The following is a 20931-nucleotide window of genomic DNA, read 5'->3' as shown; positions in this document are numbered from 1 at the left end:
CATCCATCCATCCATCCATCCATCCATCCATCCATCCATCCATCCTAAATCAATGAATATTATATGATGTTACATCCTTAGTAGATGAAGATTAGAATATATGGGTCCAGGAACAAAAGGGGCATAAATAGGAGTATCTCTACTTACTGTCAACCCCATTGGCCCACTTGGGTGATTTGCAACTCTAGACTCTAACTCTACTCTGGTTTTGAGAGTAAAAAATACTTCCTTTAGAGGATATAGTAAAAGTTTCATTAGTATTTAAGCTAGAGCCATCCCTGGTTGCACCGGGTTGCTTGTGGCCAAGAGAGGTGCAGAAAAGGAACAAAATCACCATAGTGAAAGGAATAATTAACTCTGATCTTTAGGAAGAGGTAGTACTGCTGCCACAAAACAGGAACAAAGATGAAAGTGTGTTGTACTTATTTATTTGTATATCTCTTGTTAATCTTGATATTCTCAAAATCAAATTTTGATAGTCAAAATATAAAACTAGAAGAACATAATATCCAAGACCTCAGAACTCTCAGGGATGAGGGTTCTAGGTCATTGCATATGGTAAGCCACCTAGAATAGCAGAGATGGTAGAGGTGAGTGAGATGGTACACTACTCAAATTTGCCCTTCAGGATAAAGGTACTCATGCACTGGGTTTTGAGTTGCCAATGGCTCATAGCCTAAACCATTATGAGAAATTGTACTTAATCAAATGGAGCTGCTTTGTCCTATGTTTCACTCATTCTCCAGGAGCAGACCACATCCAACAGTTGGCCAATGTGGGAATAGAAAGACATGTCTCCCTTGCCTCAACTCGGGACAAATCTTAAGAGCTAATCAACCTCCAGAGCCCCTTATAAGATTGTGTGCTCTCTTCTAAATGCATTGAAATTCTACTTCTCTGTCAAAGTCTGCTTCCCTTATTCTCTCACAGAAGTTTATCCCAAGAGCTCTCTCTAATAAACTCCTTGCATAGAGTATCCTCTCCCAAGTCTTTTCCATGGGAAACCTGACCTAAGATATGGACAGATTCCAAGTATATCTCTAAAGTTGCATTGAATAGTTTGGGAGGATGTAAAAAAGGATGAATTTTATATAAAATTTTGGGAATTGGTCTGCAATGATAAAACTAAAACTAAAGTAAGATTGAAATTAAAAGTTTCTCTATAAAAATAAAAAAATTCATAACTTTGTAATTTGACATAAAATATTGTATAAATTGGGGATCCCTGGGTGGCGCAGCGGTTTGGCGCCTGCCTTTGGCCCAGGGCGCGATCCTGGAGACCCGTGATCGAATCCCACGTCGGGCTCCCGGTGCATGGAGCCTGCTTCTCCCTCTGCCTGTGTCTCTGCCTCTCTCTCTCTCTCTCTGTGTGACTATCATAAATAAATAAAAATAAAAAAAAGAATTCTTAAAAATATATATATATTGTATAAATTAATAAAATTTAAAGTGTTGATTAAAATGATTTTCCTCTGAAGCCTAACTATAATTAATTGGAAATTGTGAATTATTATTTGCACTAAAATTGTATCCCTTATATCATGCTTACTGGGCACTGACTCAGTTTTTTTCTTTATGCTTAGTCCTTGAAAATGGGAAGATTAAACTGAAATACATCGAGGGAAGAGTGAAGAGAAAATGTTAAGAATCCTGCTTGTATCAGTAAGAGTCTCTTTGAATATTTACCTGTAATTTTTATTTCACTAAATATGTATTTATGCATCTGGGGTATTTTAAAATATCCATAGTTGTGAGGGATAAATCACATTTATTTCAGAAAAAAATCAGCATCTTTCTTATAACAAGGAAAAAGTCTACTATTCAAACTTTAAATTGAGTTTTGCAGCATATTTCTCTTCTCCAAATCTCGTGGTTTAAAATATTTTATGTTTTAAGGATGAATTTTGAAATCCATGGATAATCTCAAACTCAATTGTCTGACATCAATCTTAAACACGGGTGACTTAGCTCTTTGATGTTAGCTTAATGCAAGAATTTTCAGGTATTGGTAATATAGCTTAAGATTATTTGAATATTTTGTTTCCCAGCAAATAATTGGCCTTAGTGGTTTTTGGAGATCCACGCAATCTAAATAAATGAAAAAAAATACTCTATTTACATAAATAATATGTGGAATACAGTTGCATGTCACAGTGGACTTTCTGAAGTTAATCTCAATTATTGTTTATTATGTCTAAATGATTATTTCAATATCTTAGCTAATTTTGAAAGAAATTTAAGAATACATTTAGAGTAAACACAATTTAAAATTTAAATAGGATTGAAACACACATACACATTCAAAGAAGTAACTGAGCACAGCAGAACTCAACCCATTATCTGAAGTTGGCAAGGATATTTCATTTCATATATCATTTAGACACTAATTTGCCAACAATGATTCAATAAATTTAGTAGCTCTTAAGATATTAGTGGAATGAGAAGGAAAAAACCCAGCACATTTGTGTTTAACAAATATCTGTATGCCAAGATGCACAGAGCTGGTGAACCCTCCAGTCCTGTTAGGGATATATTCACATTTGACTAAGCTAATATGCCTGACTTTTTGTAAACTCAAAAGTGAGATAAAACCACCACAACAAAAAAACTTATTTACTTCAAAAGCAAGAGTTAATTTTAATTTAGCTTGAAGTCTCCACAATATATTTAACAGCACCTAAATTAGAAGCTGGAAAGTAATAAATCATTCCTTGCCAATATTTTAATTCACAATTACATTTCCTCTGGGGACAATTTAGAGATAAGATAAATGAAAAAAAAAAGGGGGTCCAAGTGTCCTAGAAAGATAATTCAATGTAAAATTCTGGTTACAGATCTGAACTTACAAATTATATGAGATATGACAAATAATTTATGAATTTGTTGATTCGTTAATTACTTCTCACAGTACTGGTTAAACTACCCATATGCCAAACTTTTTCAAATGTATTAACCTCTGTATCATCAAACAAGATGTCAATCAATAACATTTAGATTAACCAGGGCATCTAGGACCCTCATGAGATATAAGAGAAATAAACATCTAGGTCATTGTCTTAAAACAGATACAGTTTAAAATAGGAAACATCAGAAGCACTTAAATATTTGATAAGTACAAAGATGTAGATTAAATAGGTATGTGATATGTGATATGTGATAAATAGATCGATAGGTAGATAATAGATATGTATTAGATATACATAGATGAACAGAAGGATAGAGAGATACCTATCTCTCTATACCTAGGTATGGATGTTACTATGTAGTTTGTTCAAGTACCTTTCTAAATATGAATTTTTAACCTACTGAATCCTCATCAAATCCTGTTTTATTATTGGTGTTTAATTAATGAAATAAATGAAATAGTAGGGATTTTTAAAAAAATACATTTGATAAAATCCCAATAGTTAGGAAATGATCAAAAAGCACATCCAACTTTGCCTGCTCAGGTTTAAAGCAAGGACTCAACCATGATGCTTGCTAACTTTCATCTCTATATTACCTTTAACATTAAAACGCTGGAATAATTTGAAAGAAGCCATAGGGATCCCTGGGTGGCGCAGCGGTTTGGCGCCTGCCTTTGGCCCAGGGCACGATCCTGGAGACCCGGGATCGAATCCCATGTCGGGCTCCCGGTGCATGGAGCCTGCTTCTCCCTCTGCCTGTGTCTCTGCCTCTCCCCCTCTCTCTGTGTGACTATCATAAATAAATAAAAAATTTTTTAAAAAATGTATTTAAAAAAAAAAATGAAAGAAGCCATAAATGGATTATTGGAGATCATGACTATGTACCCAGATTCTAACAAGGTCAGGGGGATTAGTAGGACTCCACATTGCTTCATAAGCGTACCAGACAAGTCTGTTGTAGTTGCTATCATCCACAGTATGAAAGCACTTACAAAACTCACCATATGGCTATAATTTAAGGCAAAGGTAAAATCTCTGTCACTAAGAGAAAATAGATAAACACGACAGGGAATTAATTTTATTTGTGTTTTTATAAAAAGCAGCTCCAATCTCAGAAAAAATAGAGAAGAACAATTCAAATAATATAATCCATGAACTCAGAAGCTATCTTTCCAAGGATTCTCTCAGTGTTCTAATTCACACTGTAGCTATTCAATCTGCTCTCACCTTCTCTTCATGAGACTAACAGCTAATGTTTTTTTAATTTTTAATTTTGTGGGGTGCCTGGGTGGCTTAGTCAGTTGGGCTTCCAACTCTTTATTTTGGCTCAGGTCGTGATCTCAGGGTTGTGAGATCAAATACTGTGAAAGGCTCCACACTCAGTGGAAAGTCTGCTTGATATTCTCTTTCTCTCCCCCTCCCTCTATTCCTCCCCCCACTCGTGTATACTCTCTCTCTAAAATAAATAAATAAATCTTAAAAAATTAATTATAGAACAATTCTATTATTTCCCAGCAGTTGTGAAATAGAATACAAAAAAATTCCATACATCATTCAAGAAGTTTCCCCAATCATAATATTTTGTATAACTGTAGTTTAAGATCACAAACATAAAATTCATATCAGTGTAATCCACTCACCTTATCCAGATTCCACTCATTTTACAGGCATTCATTTTTCTGTGTTTGTATTTAGTTCTAAGAAGTCTTATCTTATGCATTGATTTCTTTGTAACCACCATCACAACCACAGAATAGTTATATTACAAAGATCCTACATGAAACCCTTTTATGTCCATAGCCACCTCCTTCCCTGGCTCCTTTCATAATTCCTAACAACCATGAATTTGTTCTCCATCTCTATAATTTTGTTGTTTGCAAAATGCTATATAAATGGAACAAGAGAGTATGTAGCTTTTTGAAAGTGACTTTTTTCACTGGGTATAATTCTCTAGAATTCAGATACATCCAAGTTGTTGCCTATATTACTGGTTTCTTCTTCATTGTTGCTAAGTAGTACACCATAGTATGGGTATTCCATGTTGTGTTTAAGTATCACTTGCTATTTCTAGTTTGGGACTCAAATCAAAACCCAAGAGTCATCCTTGATACTTTTTTTTTTATTTGATCAGTTCCTGCATCCAATTATTGAGAAATTCTTATCAACATTACTTGCAAAATGTAACTCAGATCTATCCACATGTATCCATCTTCACAGGACACACAGTCAAACCTACCATTATCTCATTCCTGCAGTGCAGTCACAAACCATTCAATTGTCTATTTTTGTTCCCCCATAATCTACAGTGATCAAAGCTAGTCTTTGTACTGAGAGTTTCTCCATGATCTGCTCTCACTCTTATAGCTTACCAATGGCATCTTCACTCTGTGTCAATAAGATTTAGCCACAATGGTCTTTTTCCTCTAAACTCATTGTTTCAGGGTCATTGCAAGTGCTGTTCCTTTGCCCGAAGCATCTCCCATCCTTGCTTGCGTGTGGTGAACTCAAATGTCACCCCCTTAGTAAAATGTTAAGTATCTTAGCCTCCCAACCTAATGCTTACCACATCCATTTCATTTGCTTGCTGTCTTGGGAGCTTGTTTATTTTTTTTTTTTTTAGGATGTATCGCTACTGCAGTAACCTAATGTGTTTATTGTCAATCATCCACTTAAGAATATTAGCCACTTGATAGCATAAAAATATTTATTTTATTCACTGCTATATTTCCAGAATCTGAATGGTATGGTACCTGGAATATAGAACTTACTAAACACTTGCTTTATATATGTAACTATAACTATCATCTATCTATTTATCTATCATCTGTCCGTATATCTATCATCTATGTATATCTATCACTGATCTATCAAATGTTCTTTAAAATATGAGCCAAAGTTAATTTGATAGTCTTTTTCTTGTGACAAAATTCATGTCTTGTATGATTTGAACACAGATTTTTCTCATTTTTCCCTAAATATACTATGTTCTTCCCCATTTCCTTTTCTTTTCAAGTAACTTTTTCTTCCCTCAACTCTATAACCCTTCTGTATGAGAAACTTATTTACAATATCTTGAGCTAAATCAGGAGCAACATTCTCTGAACTTACAACAAGATTCTAAATGTTAATCAGGAAGGAGTAACTTTGGGCTCTTTTAACAATCAGTATTTCAGTTGTTTTGCTGCTTGAGCATCAGAAAGAACATTATCATATTACAATACCCTCATGTTCATCACACTGAGATATGTCATCTTGTGACATGTCTTTCAAATTTATCTTTAAAGATATTTCAAATGTCAGGATTTGGTTGAGCAAGGGGTGAAGGCACTTGAAAAAAGTTTTCAAACTGAAGTTCTTAGTCATCATTCATTGTTTGTAACCTTATTTCTTACTTGGCATACACTGCTGTTATTCTCTCTCTCTCTCTCTCTCTCTCTCTTTTTATTTCACCACCAACATCCTGGCCAGCTATCCCACTGTCATTTAAAGCAAGGTGCCATTATCCATACGGTAAGAATGTTAACATAGAAAAAAAAAATGTCCCTGGTCAAATAACACTAGTACAAAAAGCAAGATAGTTATAAGAATGGACAAGGAGGCTCCCGAAAAAAGTATTAAAAAAAATCTTTAAGAGTATAAATATATTTTTGATAGCAGGGAACTTTATGTCAGCAGCCTGTTTTATTTAGAGGAAGTCTTTGACAATGTTCATGCTTTGGTTACCTAATAGTATTCTATCAGGAGTAAATTGGGTTTCTGGTAACACACTTGCTCTAAAAACAGCATAAAAACTAATGACCGTGTCAAGCTATGTACACTGCCGACAGCTACAGTATGCCAGGCTAATTGCTTAAATTGGATTTCTGATACTTTTGCTCAGTCAAAGGCTGTGTTTTGAATACTGGCCGACCAGACAATGAACCCATCAGGCATTTTGTGGAAAGATACAAATTCAGAAACAGGCTTCTATCCCTTCAGAACTCTGATTATTTCAGCAATGGTAATGTCCCCTTGATTTTCCAATCTGTCATTCCATTACAAGCACAAATCCTTTCAAACTATGGAATGAAAAATGGTGGGGAAAGGCCAATTGGAGAATGGGTTTTGGAGATAAAAGACTTCTTATACACTTGTTAGAGTCCTAGTTTTAAATAAATACTATTGTGTCTGAAGGGAATAATATCAGCCTTGGATGCTAGTAGATAATAATGTGCAAGTTTCATTGACTTCACTTCCTAAAAAGGTATCCTTTCTCTTCCTGCATTATTCATAGGCTTATTCTTTAATACGCCCTATCATTCTTTCATTTCTTCCCATATTTTCCCTCCTTTTTCATTACATGTCTTTCTTCAGTAACATTTATACTTGATGTTGGATATCCATTTACAAAGTACGATACACAAAAATAAAGGAAAGATAAGGACTTCCCCCACATAAACAAAATCAGAGAGACTTTGTCCCCCGTAGACCAGCAGTGTATGAATTGCCAAAGGAGGTTCTTCAAGCTGAAATGAACAGATGTTAAATAGGAACACCAAAGTATATGAAAGTACAAACCTCACTGGTAAGGGCAAATATATAGAAAGACACCAATATTGGAACACTGTCATGGTAGCATGGAAATCACCTTTAAGTGTTAAATACAAAAGCATAAAGAATAACCATAACCACAAAAATTTGTTAATGGATATCTAATATAAGAATAAGGGAACTCTGACATCAATAACAAAGTAGGAGTGATGAAAGTAAAAGTATAGGGGTTTTGTATGAGATTGGAGTTTTCTGTTTAAAAATAGACTGTTTTAACTATGAGAGGTTTGATGCAAGACTAACCACAAAGGAAAAATTTACAGTAGACATATAAAAGATAAGAATAAAGCATATCATTACACACACACACACAGCCACAAAGACAGTAAGAAAATAATAAATAAACAAGAGAACTACAAAACAGACAACAGTTAACAAAGTGGTAGTCATAGGTCCTTATCTATCAATAATTAGTTTAATGTATTAAACTCATCAATCAAAAGACAGAGCGGATGAATGGATAAAAAACAAAAAACAAACAAATGAGAACAAAACCCCACCACCTACACAGGTGGTGTCTATAAGAAACCTGTCTATAAGAAACTCACTTTAAATTTAAAGGAATACATAGGCTGAAAATAAAGTTATGATTCCTGTTTTAGAGAGATTCATTTGAAGTCATTCTGGAGCTTTTGGGAGTTCTCAATTTTAGTTCTGTCATTATGTCTCTGTATTTTTTCTTCTGTACTCAACATCTTACAGAAATCATTTCTTCCCCTGGGTTTGAAACATGGTACCTCCCATATGAGTCACAAATCTACACAAGTAATGTCATATCTCCAAAATTTCTCTTCACTTAGTCAACCTCAAATCATCCAATGACTACACTCATCAGTTATCACCTCTTCTTCTACCCCAAGCAAATACACATTTTGCTACCAGTCGCTTTTCAATATGCCAGCCTAAACCATGTTTTATGTTTTTTTTTCTTTAGCTCTAACATATAATCACCACCCATTTCTATTTTGCTAATTTCACTTTGCTTTAATTTTCAGAAGGTTCATTAAGAGGGATTAGAGCAGAATCATTTCCACAGATAAAGTTATTTGGGAGCATGGATAGAAAAAATAGAAACAAGGAGAGCTCAGAGTCATATTCTTAGAAGTTTAATTCCCTGAAGACAACGATTTATTTAGAAATTCAGCAGCTTATATCTATATCCCTGTAATAGCTAGCTTCTTATTCATATCTTCTCATTTATTTAACTTTTATACATTAGAAGGAGAAAAATTTCAAGCATGTTAAAGAGTGAAACCTGTGGCTGACCAGAGGCCAGAGGATGGGGGGGAACTGTAAGCAAATAGGACCTGCACTTAAGCCAAAGACAAGGACTTGTCCTTATATTTTATAGATTCCAAATTCACTTTATCTATTCAGCAAGTTTGTTTTGAGAATGGTGCTCATCAAACCAATAGGAAAAAAAAAACTGTTGTATTTACTAAACAGAAGCATTTATAGATTTATAAAAGCCAGATATCAGCTAGATCACCTTCTGCCTCTTACTGATCTCATTAACCTGGCTTAAGCACTAAATTCAAAGCCTGTGACTGTCACAAATCTTTTTTTCTTTTTACATTATTTCACTGACTTCCATATGCTTTTCTGCTTTCTTAAATATGTGAGCATTGCCTGTATTCCACCTAGACTAGCACAACAAGTGCTATTTGTTTGCCATTTCCAGACACTTCCAATATTATGAGGCCTTGGTACCTTTACTGAAGACTAGGATCTTGTGTTTGGGTGTGTAGGGTGCATACATGCCACAATAAAGAATGTAAAGGTCATGAGGAAGACATGTGGACTGTAGAGACTCTCTATCTCTCTGGTTTCATCTTTCCCAGTTTAAAATCTAAAGTTCTCTCTGCCTTAGGTCGGCTCACACCTGAGCTTCTTCATTTTGTAGCCTAAGTTCCAAGTTGTTATCGGAGTTTTTTACTCCAAAGATTGTCTCATTTCTCCAAAGGAGTTCTGATAAAGTTTAATGCTTCTAGACAAAAACTAGCTTAAGTGTGGGGGGCGGGGTAGGGGATTTAATAGTCTTAAAAGATTTATGGTTATATAAGCTGTCTCACAAGTGTCTTTCCTTCTGGTGACTAGAATATACATGTACACCAGATAGTGTTCCTCTCCTTTTGTCAATTTTTCTGAAAAACTGACATAATTAGTTCCTGATTTTGTAGAATGTATACATATCTCAGCACATGCCTCTACTTCTTTTTCTCTTCACACATTCTTTCTCCAGAAACACTAAGTTATGTTCCATCCAGCCCTGAGGAGACCCTCATTTCATCTTGATATTTTTCAGATCTCCTTACTTTGCACAATTATAAGCATTGTTTTATAATAGACGATTGATACAGATAGCAATACTCTTTCATTACATATTATTATTCATTTAAATATCACCAAGAAATGTATTTTCAATCTCTGGAGCAGATTCCAGTAATCCTTTCTGTGCTGACTACAGAACAGATTCTGCAGACATTATTTTAATCTTTGTACCCCATGGAAAGCTCTAGCAGTGGCTTTTATGGCTTTTGTATGACTGTACCATGAATTCACAATGATAATATTCAGAACACATTTCAGAAACTATTTTCTCAAAAGGACATAATGAACAAGTATCTAACATTATTTAGAGTCATGGGGGGAAATACCACTGTCATGCAATTAAATGGCTATTTAACATATATAGGTATGTATTGTGTATGCATGTATTTAGAGCACACCCTACTTTTTCTGAAGTGAACCTATGTGTATCATGATGAAATAGTAAGCTTTTGTCACTTGTTTACCTTTAGCTCTGGGAAGAAAGAGGACAAAGGTCTATATTATAAATTTATTGGGTCAGTTTGGGACCACTGAGACATTCCACCAGGCAAATAATAGCAGATCAATTCTCATTCTCTAATCTTTCTTTGGATCTCTGCTTGGTACATGAAGCTTTCTTTTAAATGGATGTAAGTGATATAAAGGTGAAGAGACAGAAAACCTAATGCTTTAAAGTTCACTTATCATTTATCTAACATAAGTTCTCAAGGGAAGAGAGTTCACTGAATGCTTATCAGGCCTTCCTATTATTTGATATGTTGACACCCAATTAACTGGGGCTTTAAAGGTTTAGCTCAACTTGAAAAGGAAGAAAAGGACAATCCTTTATTATTTTTTACTGTCCTCAAAACATTATGCTATAAAGGCATAGTTTATCACATCATACTTATGCATTTTTAAACTCTCAATTTTATTCATTTTGTGGAAATTACATCTTAACTAATATCTACTCAATGCTCAGAATAGCCTGAAGATAAAAACAAAGTATTTGGAATAAAGGCCACTCTGGGCAACCCAGCTGGTGTGAGTGAGTTGAATTACTAAAATCTCCAGTGCCATGATCCTCAAGGCCTAATTAACTTCTGTGAGAAATGAATATTTCCTGGGGATTTACTGTCTTGACATAATTCAAGCCCTCATAGCTATTAACAATGAGTGATCTCAAATGGAGCAATGGATTACAGGGCCACAGTATCAGTTTTTAATGTGCAATACAATTAATTTAGGGGTCATATACTTGTTGAATGAAACTACTGGGTGAAGTGTAATTAGTTGTAATGTTTAGGCTTACATATTTTATTTGCTTTGGATTTTCACATGTTTCCTGTGCATGAGTGCCATTACTGTTTTCTTTCTTTCTTATACTTCTTCAGTGAAGACGCTAGTTTTGCAGTCATATTTCTAAGGAAGATACCTGGGACATGATACATATTAATAGACATTTTATTTATGAATATTTCTAGTTTTTAGAGACTTTTTAAAATTGGAATAATATATCTTATGCCAGGAAATGTTAGCCAGTAGATTTGGATCTTTGTGTCAGTTCTATACAGTTACTGCTCCCTGAGATTGAATATATCTACCCAGAATCTGTACATTATTCTGGCTTTCTTTAGTAACCCCTGATGCCTCTCAGGCTCCAGAAAAGAATCCAACTGTATTTCCGAAGTACACACTATTTTATGTACTGAACCTAAAGATAATTTGATCACCAGGGATAACATACAACTCACAGCAATCTTTTCTTTCTCTCTTTTTTTTTTTCTAGCTGCCAAGAAACTCACACCAAATTTGAACTTTGATCCTTACAAATATATTGACCCTATCATTGAAGTTTGGAGTAGAAAGTTTTTGAGTTGGAAATGCTCACTTAATAAAGAAGGACACTAGGATACAAAATTAAGTAACCTGACATACCACAGATACTTGGTGGTAGTTACATTAAATTATATTAAAGAAATACAGCATGATGTTGGATAAGGATCCTATGAAAACAATTTAACCAATGGAAAGCATTTCCTTATAATTTTTCTAGTTATATAGTCTTGAGATCAGCAAAGAAGATAGTCCACTACAAATATAATTTTCAAAATTTTACTGGTCTTTTTCATAGTTTTGTTTTCTATAAGACTTATAGGCTGATTACTTTCTTTTAATAACTAACACCTTAATTAAACCTACATAGAACCTAATTCTAAGAGTGATGAGAAAAATTCTGGTACTAAAATTAGTTATGAAACATAGCAAGAACTTTTATACCAAGTTTTATTTAACTTTGATGGTTAATCATGGAAATGATGGTTAATATTTGAAACATGGCAACTTAAATATCAAAATGCATCAAAGGCCTCAAACTTTTAATTATGCTTTATCCTTCAATATTTATTTGTCAATACTCCAAGTAAGCAAACACAGGTATAATTTTTAACACTAATGAAATTAAAATATAATACTTAAGATATTTTATTTAGAAAGTCCGTTTCAAATAATTTGAAATATCTTTGCTCTTTTTCATCCTTGGTTGCCTTTGAGATATCTCAACCTAAGGCTGGCCTCTAACTGTCTTACACTTCAACATTTACCACTGACTTGGCATTGATTACTGAAGGGAGAAGAATTTGCCATCCCAAAATATGTCTCTTTGGCATAAAGATTATTTTAGGATGATTATTTTTAAGAAAAGCAGACATGGAAAAAATGAGTGGAAGTTACTCTTTTGTAAGACACATTTATCTTTAAAAGGAAAATCTCCATTTTTAAAGGGATATCTCTCTCTTTACCAGGAAGAGAAGGATCACTAAATCTCTAGAAACTCTAATCAATGGGGAAGGCAAAAATCTAAATCTGCATAACAGCCTTATCCTTAACTACTGTGCTTCTCCTGGTAACCTCCCATAACTGGCTCCCACTCCTCAACATCTTTTGTTTTAGCTGGAGATAGTATGGTGGTAAGATGATGGCTTAGGCCATTGTTGGGCATTGACTGTTTTTCTGGGTATCTCTCATGTATACTGGAGATACATATATTATTAAGTTTCTGTTTGTTTTTCTCCTATTAATCTGTCTTTTATAACAGTTCTCAATCAAGAACCTAGGAGTTCTTTGTTCAGAATGAAAACAAGCTGCTTCTGCAGGAAGTTTATAATTTAATTGAGTTATTATCAAAAACACATATGTGATTGAAATTAAAACGTGTGAGAAGTAGAAAACAATATGAAAAATAATCCCATAGATTCAACCAGGTTTCATGTTTTAAATTTTACTCACCATTCACAGAAGCAAAATGCCCATTGATTTCTTATTGATCTGACAAAGCCTATATCCATAGGGAAATGGGTAAAAGGAAAAAGGGAAAAAGTAAATCCACTTATCTTGAATAAAATCCTACATTTTACACAATGACAACTCTATTTAGTTTTTAGCAGCACACTATGAAAAGTACAGACATTGCATATGGAAAACGTTATATTGAAAGACAGATGCTCAGTGAAATTAAGCATTCTGCCCACAGAGAATTGAAAAACACTTCTGGGAGAGGATTTAGCTGATATTAAAGTGCCCTCTTGAGGATGAAAACTTGACTACATGACAAAAAAGTACTACTGAAATACCAAATCCTTTCACTGAATTATCAAAAGAAATTTCTTCAAATGGTCAAATGTGTATCAGAACTACTAAAGAAATTCTTTCTTTCTTTCTTTCTTTCTTTCTTTCTTTCTTTCTTTCTTTCTTTCTTTCTTCCTTTCTTTCTTCCTTTCTTTTCCTTTCCTCCTTTCTTTCTTTCTCTTTCTTTCTCTTTCTTTCTTTCTTTCTTTCTTTCTTTTTCTTTCTTTTGTTCTTTCTCTTCCTTTCTTCCTTTCCCTCTTTTTTTTTTTTGTGTGTGTGTGTGTAAAGCAAATGATAATTTGCCTGCCTTCTTTCCTACTAACTCTCTTTAAAGGGGAGGAATTCTGCAAGAACAGCTAATAAATCTAAAGAGTAGAAAGTTTTATCCATATCTTACTGTTGAATACATAGAATATCTGTTATTGTGGAAGAAATATTACTTTCAAGAACTCATTTTAATTTCTGACAAGAAAAAGAGCTTCCTGTGAATTGATTCTATTTCAGTTTCAGGCCTTGTCAAGGCTTAGCTGTGAGTAAGAGAGGTTGTGTGTTTCTTTCATCAGTTCATACAGATTACTGCTGAATCTCCAGATTGTTAATCCAGATTGGTCAGGTAGCTCTCTTGAGGCTACCATCTAGCTATGATGCATGCAGATTTCAGTGAGTTCTTAAGTCCCTGGCTGCTAGAATGTTTTGTGAAGCTTTGTTTCAGAGTGGTTTTGCTACTTGCACAGCAACCCTGGACAGGTCTCTCTTCCTGGGCTTTCTCTTGTCTTTAAGGAAATACCTTTATTTTTTTGCCAGATAAATATATATATATTTACACTTGTGTGTATATATATATGTGTGTGTGTGTGTGTGTATATATTTACACTTCAACATATATATGTGCGTATACATATATGTACACATATATATTTCTTTTGTTTTTTCAACATGTTCATTATGTACCTGACAGTTCTCTTCTCCTAAGAGTTTAAGTTTTTAAAAATAAATGCAAAGACATCTATAAGCTCTTTCTTCTTTTCAGTTCTAACATTCCTCTCTTATGACAATGAGCATAAAGCTTCCCACCAGCATAAAGAAGAAGAAAGCAAGTGGAAAATTACAAATGAGAAAGACATGATTTTATCAAAATAGCATTTAAACAAAGATTAGGATCCTTAGAATACTACTAAATATGTAGTTATAAGTAGTCATGAATATATAGGCAAGTAGATGACACATACACTAAAAGCAAATTCTATAAAATTCAGATGCCATATTATTACATAATATATACACATATATATGATTACACATGTAATATATTATATATACATATATAATTACATTTTTATATTGTTTTTCCCAGATCAAATGAACATTTTCTTTTCAGACGTTGGTCTAGAACAAAATATTAATATGGTAACTTTTTTGATGAAATTACGAAATTGCTAAATTAAACTTAGACTATAAATATGGATGCTCCCCTGCATGATTTTAATCTAAGGATGTATTAAGTTTACACACTTGCAAATGTAAACTTATTAAGAATACAAAACTATAAGGATACACTGTGTCTTAGAGGTGAAAACAGTGGTGAAAAGTTAAAAATTAGGAGATTTAAAAAGAATAGACTTGTGAGCTCTGTGGGGGAAAAAATGAATGATAAATCAAGCAAGTGAGAAGTAATATCACCTTAGAAAATCTTAATATCAGAACTAGAGAGAATATCATTTGAAAAGCTAAACCCAGCTTAAAGAGATTTTTGCTCTAGGGTAGGATATAGGCCTGGTGACATCTTCTACATGGAAGAACTAGAAAAGCTATGAAAAATACTGAAATCATCTTTTTTGAAAGCAATAGTACTGACAAGGCTGAGTTCTGTGTACACGGGGGAAATCTATATGATGCTTACAAAAAAAATGATGAATAGAGTTTTGAGAACAGAACCAAGACAAGAAAGGTCAAAGAGTCTTAGAGGATGTTGGCGTCTAGTGAAGCCAGGGTAGAAAGATTCTATTAATACTTCTTTGAGACTCCAGAATCCAGCTAGAACAAAAACATTCTATGTGGGAAAAGGACCACATCCTGGAGTAAGATTTGCTCTCATATGGCATATTTCATTTTTCCTTTCAAGTTTATAAGAACTTCCATAACATAGCACCCCATCTGAAGTTCCTTTTATCTTCCAGTCCACCAAAGCCCTACGTTCAGATCTTATTGCCAGTCCACTGGCTACTGCTCAAGAAATCATTAAAGCCATACCATGTTAACATTGTCATTATTTTGTTTATTTGATGCCACAAACTTACTAATGTTAATTCTACTTAGTCAGCAGATCTATCCTTTCCATTGACACATGACAGTGGGTGCACTGTAAAGCAGCTGTTTTCCAGGCTGAGTGCCTGTGATCCACTGTCCACTCTTGAGCTATTGTCCTTAAACCCTGATGAATACTTGGCATCATCCAAAAACTAATTATAGAGATTGGCCCATTCAGCTATGGGGTTAGAAAACTCTTGAAGGGGGTGAGTTGTGGGCTCAATGGCATAGCAATCATCTATTCATGTGTGAAATGGATACTTGCAGTGGTCCCCTGACATACATTCTTGAATATGTCATTTAATTTAATAAGGAACCTCTTCTGCTATATATCCTTCTCTGTTGGAATGATGATCTGACATAAATTAAGAAACAATGGATATTTCAGTTCTCAAGATAATCTTATGGCTTTCTTAATTGAATCAGTTGCAACTAATATTCAGGAGTAGACCAAAATTGTCTTTCAAAAGCAGTGTTATCTGGAAGCTGTGTTAAGTAAGTTTCAGAATCTCAAGAGCTATTACTTGTATGTTTGGGGCTTTTCCTAAGGGTTCCAGTCAGCATGTCAATGTTGTAGAGGCACTTCAGTATCATTTGAGAATAGGGAATCAGAAGGACCCAGAAAGCATCATTGTGCTACAGCTCTTTGGAACTCTGAGAGTCTTCTATCCTTTGCACTGCATGCAAATTCAGTTTTTATTCTCTGGTAAATTTGGAAATAGAGATTAATAAAATGTGGTCTGTGAATTCTCCAAAAACCAGATGATTCAATTAATCTCTAATATTCTTGCTTTGCTTTTTGAACTGGCAAGAACAATAACTTATTACTGGTGTTTGAGAGACAGATCTTTGTCTCTTGTAGCTTTTGTCTAAGTTGTACATAAGAATTTCTCCAGTTTCTCTGGCTCTGTACTTTATTTGGATTATTCAGATATCCTATCTAGTTATAGGACTATTGAATATTCACACTTTAATTTTAACTTTGTCTTCAGACTGAGATATCAACATTATATCATCAAGGGAAGAAAAATATTCTCCAGTTCAATCAAATCTCAATCACTTCTTGCCAAGTTGAGGTAGTAAACAAGATAATTTAAATATCCTTGTGGGAAAGTAGTATTTGTGTACTGAATTCCATACTACATAAATTCAAACTGACCCAACTAGCCAAAGCTTTCTTTCAAAATAGAAATTGAAAAGACAACATTAGCCAAAATGATTAGAGAATATTAATGTTCTGTAGCATATCTCACAGTTTGAGTTGTTAGTACCAATCAAACATGGTCAGTGTTATTGAGGGGACATAGGAATTACTTTATTAAGACCATCAATCTACAATATGCCTCTAGGATCTATCAGTTATTTTTACAGATCATATGGGATGATACAAAAGGGATTTATGGGTATGAATATACTTGTATATTACAGATTCTTAATTAAAACCAACATTGTCTGGTGCCCTCAGATACTGATGTTGTTATAAATGAAAGACTTGAGTGGACTTAGGTAATCCTAGATATTTCCATCAAGCATGCATGATTAAAATCAAAAAGTAAATTTGCATTACATTTTTTTTCGTGGATGATTTTCACACATGAAGAATTCACCATGCAGGCATCACATTTATTCTAAAAGAACATTCAGGTAGGGGTAAGAACCATATAAAGCTTTAATTATAATTTTCTATTTTGAACCATGCTTTCATAATGCAAACTGCCTACAATTGTTTTACCAAATCCTGCTAATTGAAATATTGCTTTTTAGCTTTATTTTAGCAAGTTTAGATATAGCCATTTACCATGTATCAGGATTCAACAAATCCTCCAGTCATTTTAACCTTATCAATGCAGAGTACCCCTGGTCCTCTGATGGAGGAGTGCCAAGAGATCTTGGCCCTTCCTTCACTTAGAATCATAATCTTCTCCTTTACTGAACACTATTTTATTTAGAACTAGCTCTTAAGGGATTGTAGATTTATCTTTATTATGATCAGAATTTTAAAACCTTAAGGCTAGCATAAATTAAATGACTCTTTAGTGGTTCTTTTAGTTTGAGGAGTTGGCGAAACACTAGACCACTTGATCTCTTACAGTAATCCCTTAGAATTTTAGATTCACTTTCTTTCCCTTTCCGTAATATATTTAATCAACCATCAGTGGGTACATTTTTACCCATTTTATTATTTTTTTCCTTTTTTCTGAATAATTCAAATCCTTTTTTCATTTTTCAGCCCCACTCAAGGCAATTTGGCATGATTCGTCCTTACACACAGGGAAAAGTCATTTGGTATAAAGTATCAGTTATGCAAGATGTATTAGTTCTAGAGATGTGCTGTACAGCAAAGGGTGTACAGTCAACAACTATCATGCACTTAAAAATTGTTAAGAGGTTAGATCTCATGTTAAGTGCTCTTACAACATACATATACAAGTAAACTTTTGGTGATGAGGGATATTTTTATTATATGGACGATAGCGATTGCTTCACTATGTATGCATTCAGCTATGAAGTTTTACATATTAAATATGGGCAGGTTTTGTACGTCAATTAGACTTTAATGAAGCGTTAAGAAAAGAAAATGTCAGAAAAATGTTCTCTCAATTATTTTAATATATTCTATATTTCCATACATTTTATGATACTTAAAAAGTGATGTTACATTTTTTTTGCCTTTTATTTAACGTGCCTGAAAATAAGGCTGTATTATGGATTAAATAGGCTGAGAATGTAACTATCACTCACAATATAGTTTTTCATCAGGAAAATATGTTTTGAGGGCTAAACAATTGGTCTGTTAATTATTTTGATAGATAAATCTATCTTGGAAACTTAACTTCTTAATGGATTTAAATTATGGAATTTTAGTTAAAAAGAACAACTGAAAGGTTTATGATAAGGAAATAAAGGTGAACTGACGAGATGACAACTAATATCAAAACAAAGTCATAGAAGGAGCTGGTGCCAATTTTAACATAGCATCAACTATCACTTTTGGAAAAAAAAAAAGAGAGATGGATTAGGAGAAACTACCACAGTGTCATAAAAGTAGTTCTAAATTGGTTGCAGTCACAGGGTTTCAATAGCCTTGTAAGGAATATATTTTTTAATATCTACAGAAAGTTGGGTGGTTTCCGTTGTTGTTTTAGGCTGTGTGTTACATACTTCTACTTTTCTATAGCTTAGCTGACTAGAATTGACTCCTTTTCTCTGCACCTCTGTAAGAGGTGAATATAAGTAAGGGTCCTGAGCAAGTCTGACAAACATTTGACAGCATCTAACACGGGACAAGAGCTTCATTCTTCCAATGCAAAATCCGTTTCAACAGGGGGACAGAAAGGAATCACTAATAAAGATTCCATCTTTCAAAAAACAACTAAATCTCTTCTCCTATGACCTGGATAATTATTTTATTTACTACACATCTAACAGGAATCATTTTTATTGAAACAAATATTTACCAACTCCCTTTTGGAAATGAATTGCCTTTCCACACATACACTGAATCACCTGTGGTAATTCTCTGGTTCCAGCATTCTTGGACTAGCTCTAGGTTCCTTACATTTTTGTTGCAAAAGACAAAAGCAGCTAAGACCTCCTGTCCATTATAATGTGGTTAATGTAGACATTCCCCAGACCTGGGATCACTACCGGTAAGTGGCATCCATATGCTTTTCAGTGTCTGCACAGCAGGGACCACCCTGAAGCCATCTTGGCCATGCTGGTTTCTCACTCCTGTTGCCCTTCTCTTTCTTCCTCCCACAAGCCTCAGCCATTACTTAAATTATTGAGTCAGGAATAATTACAAAAAACACCATAGTGTGAACTGCAGAGATTACACAGGTCATATAATTGACAGAACTCATGAACCTCTGCATGAGGTTCTAAGAAAGGCAAATGACACTGTACAGAATAGAAGGAAAGCACAGGTCCAAAGTGACAGGCCCAGAATACTTGAAGCTTGACTCCCCTGGAACATTTCTCACTCATACAATGCACTTTGTCTCTAGACTACAAACCATCTAGATGTGTGTGGGTAGCTGTATTAGTTTCAAGTATCTGCTACAACAAATTACTACTGACCTGGTGCCTTGAAACAACAAAATATGTGATATTTTACAGTTCTGAAAGTCAAAATTCTGAAGTCAGCTTCAGTGGGTCAAAGTCAGGTTTTCAGCAAGGGCTATGCTCCTTATGGAGCATTCTAAGAGATAATCTGGTCCTTGCCCCTTCAGCTTCTGGTGACTGCCATTCCTTGGCTACCAATGGATAAATAGGTTGCCCAAAGTGACTGTGTCACTCCAATCTTTGTCTTTGTGGTCACATGGCCTTCTCTTCTTTTGTCCTCAAATATTCCTCTACCTTCATCTTATAAGGATATATGTGATTGTACTCATTTGTGTTGTCCAAGATGATGTCTCCATCTCAAGATACTTAGCATAATCACATTTCTAATTTTTTCTTTCTTTTTTTAAAGATTTTATTTATTTATTCATGAGAGACACACACACACACAGAGAAACAGAGACATTGGCAGAGGGAGAAGCAGGCTCCATGTAAGAAGCCCGAAGTGGGACTTGATCCCAGGACTCTGGGATCATGCCCTGAGCCAAAGGCAAACACTCAACCACTGAGTCACCCAGGCATCCCTTTTTTCTTTTCTTCTTTTTTGCCATATAAAGTAACATAACTGGGGATCCCTGGGTGGTGCAGCGGTTTAGCGCCTGCCTTTGGCCTAGGGCGCGATCCTGGAGACCCGGGATTGAATCCCACGTCGGGCTCCCAGTGCATGGAGCCTGCCTTTCCCTCTGCCTATGTCTCTGCCTCTCTCTCTCTCTCTCTGTGACTATCATAAATAAATAAAAATTAAAAATAAAAATAAAAATAAAAAAAAAATAAAGTAACATAACTAGTGTTCAGGGATTACCATGTGGGTATCTTTAGGGGGCTATTATTCAGTTTATCACAGGAATCTTGATTGCAGGGAAGTCAAGCAGTTCTCCCACTGTGGTCTCTCACAGTCACTGGTCACGTAAGCAGGACAGGCTAGTTAAAGATTTGTGCAAGCAATAAGTCAATAAACAAACTAGCCCTCTATGCTACCAAAGGCATTTCAAATGTTGAACAGTACATTTTATATCAATAAGTAGCCCATTCATCCAGAAGCACATCCAATCAGTAGCAGGATTCCAGG

This window comes from Canis lupus, chromosome 14 (assembly GCF_003254725.2).
Source record: "Canis lupus dingo isolate Sandy chromosome 14, ASM325472v2, whole genome shotgun sequence".
In the NCBI taxonomy this organism is placed as follows: domain Eukaryota; kingdom Metazoa; phylum Chordata; class Mammalia; order Carnivora; family Canidae; genus Canis; species Canis lupus.
This window is presented reverse-complemented; position numbering follows the sequence as displayed.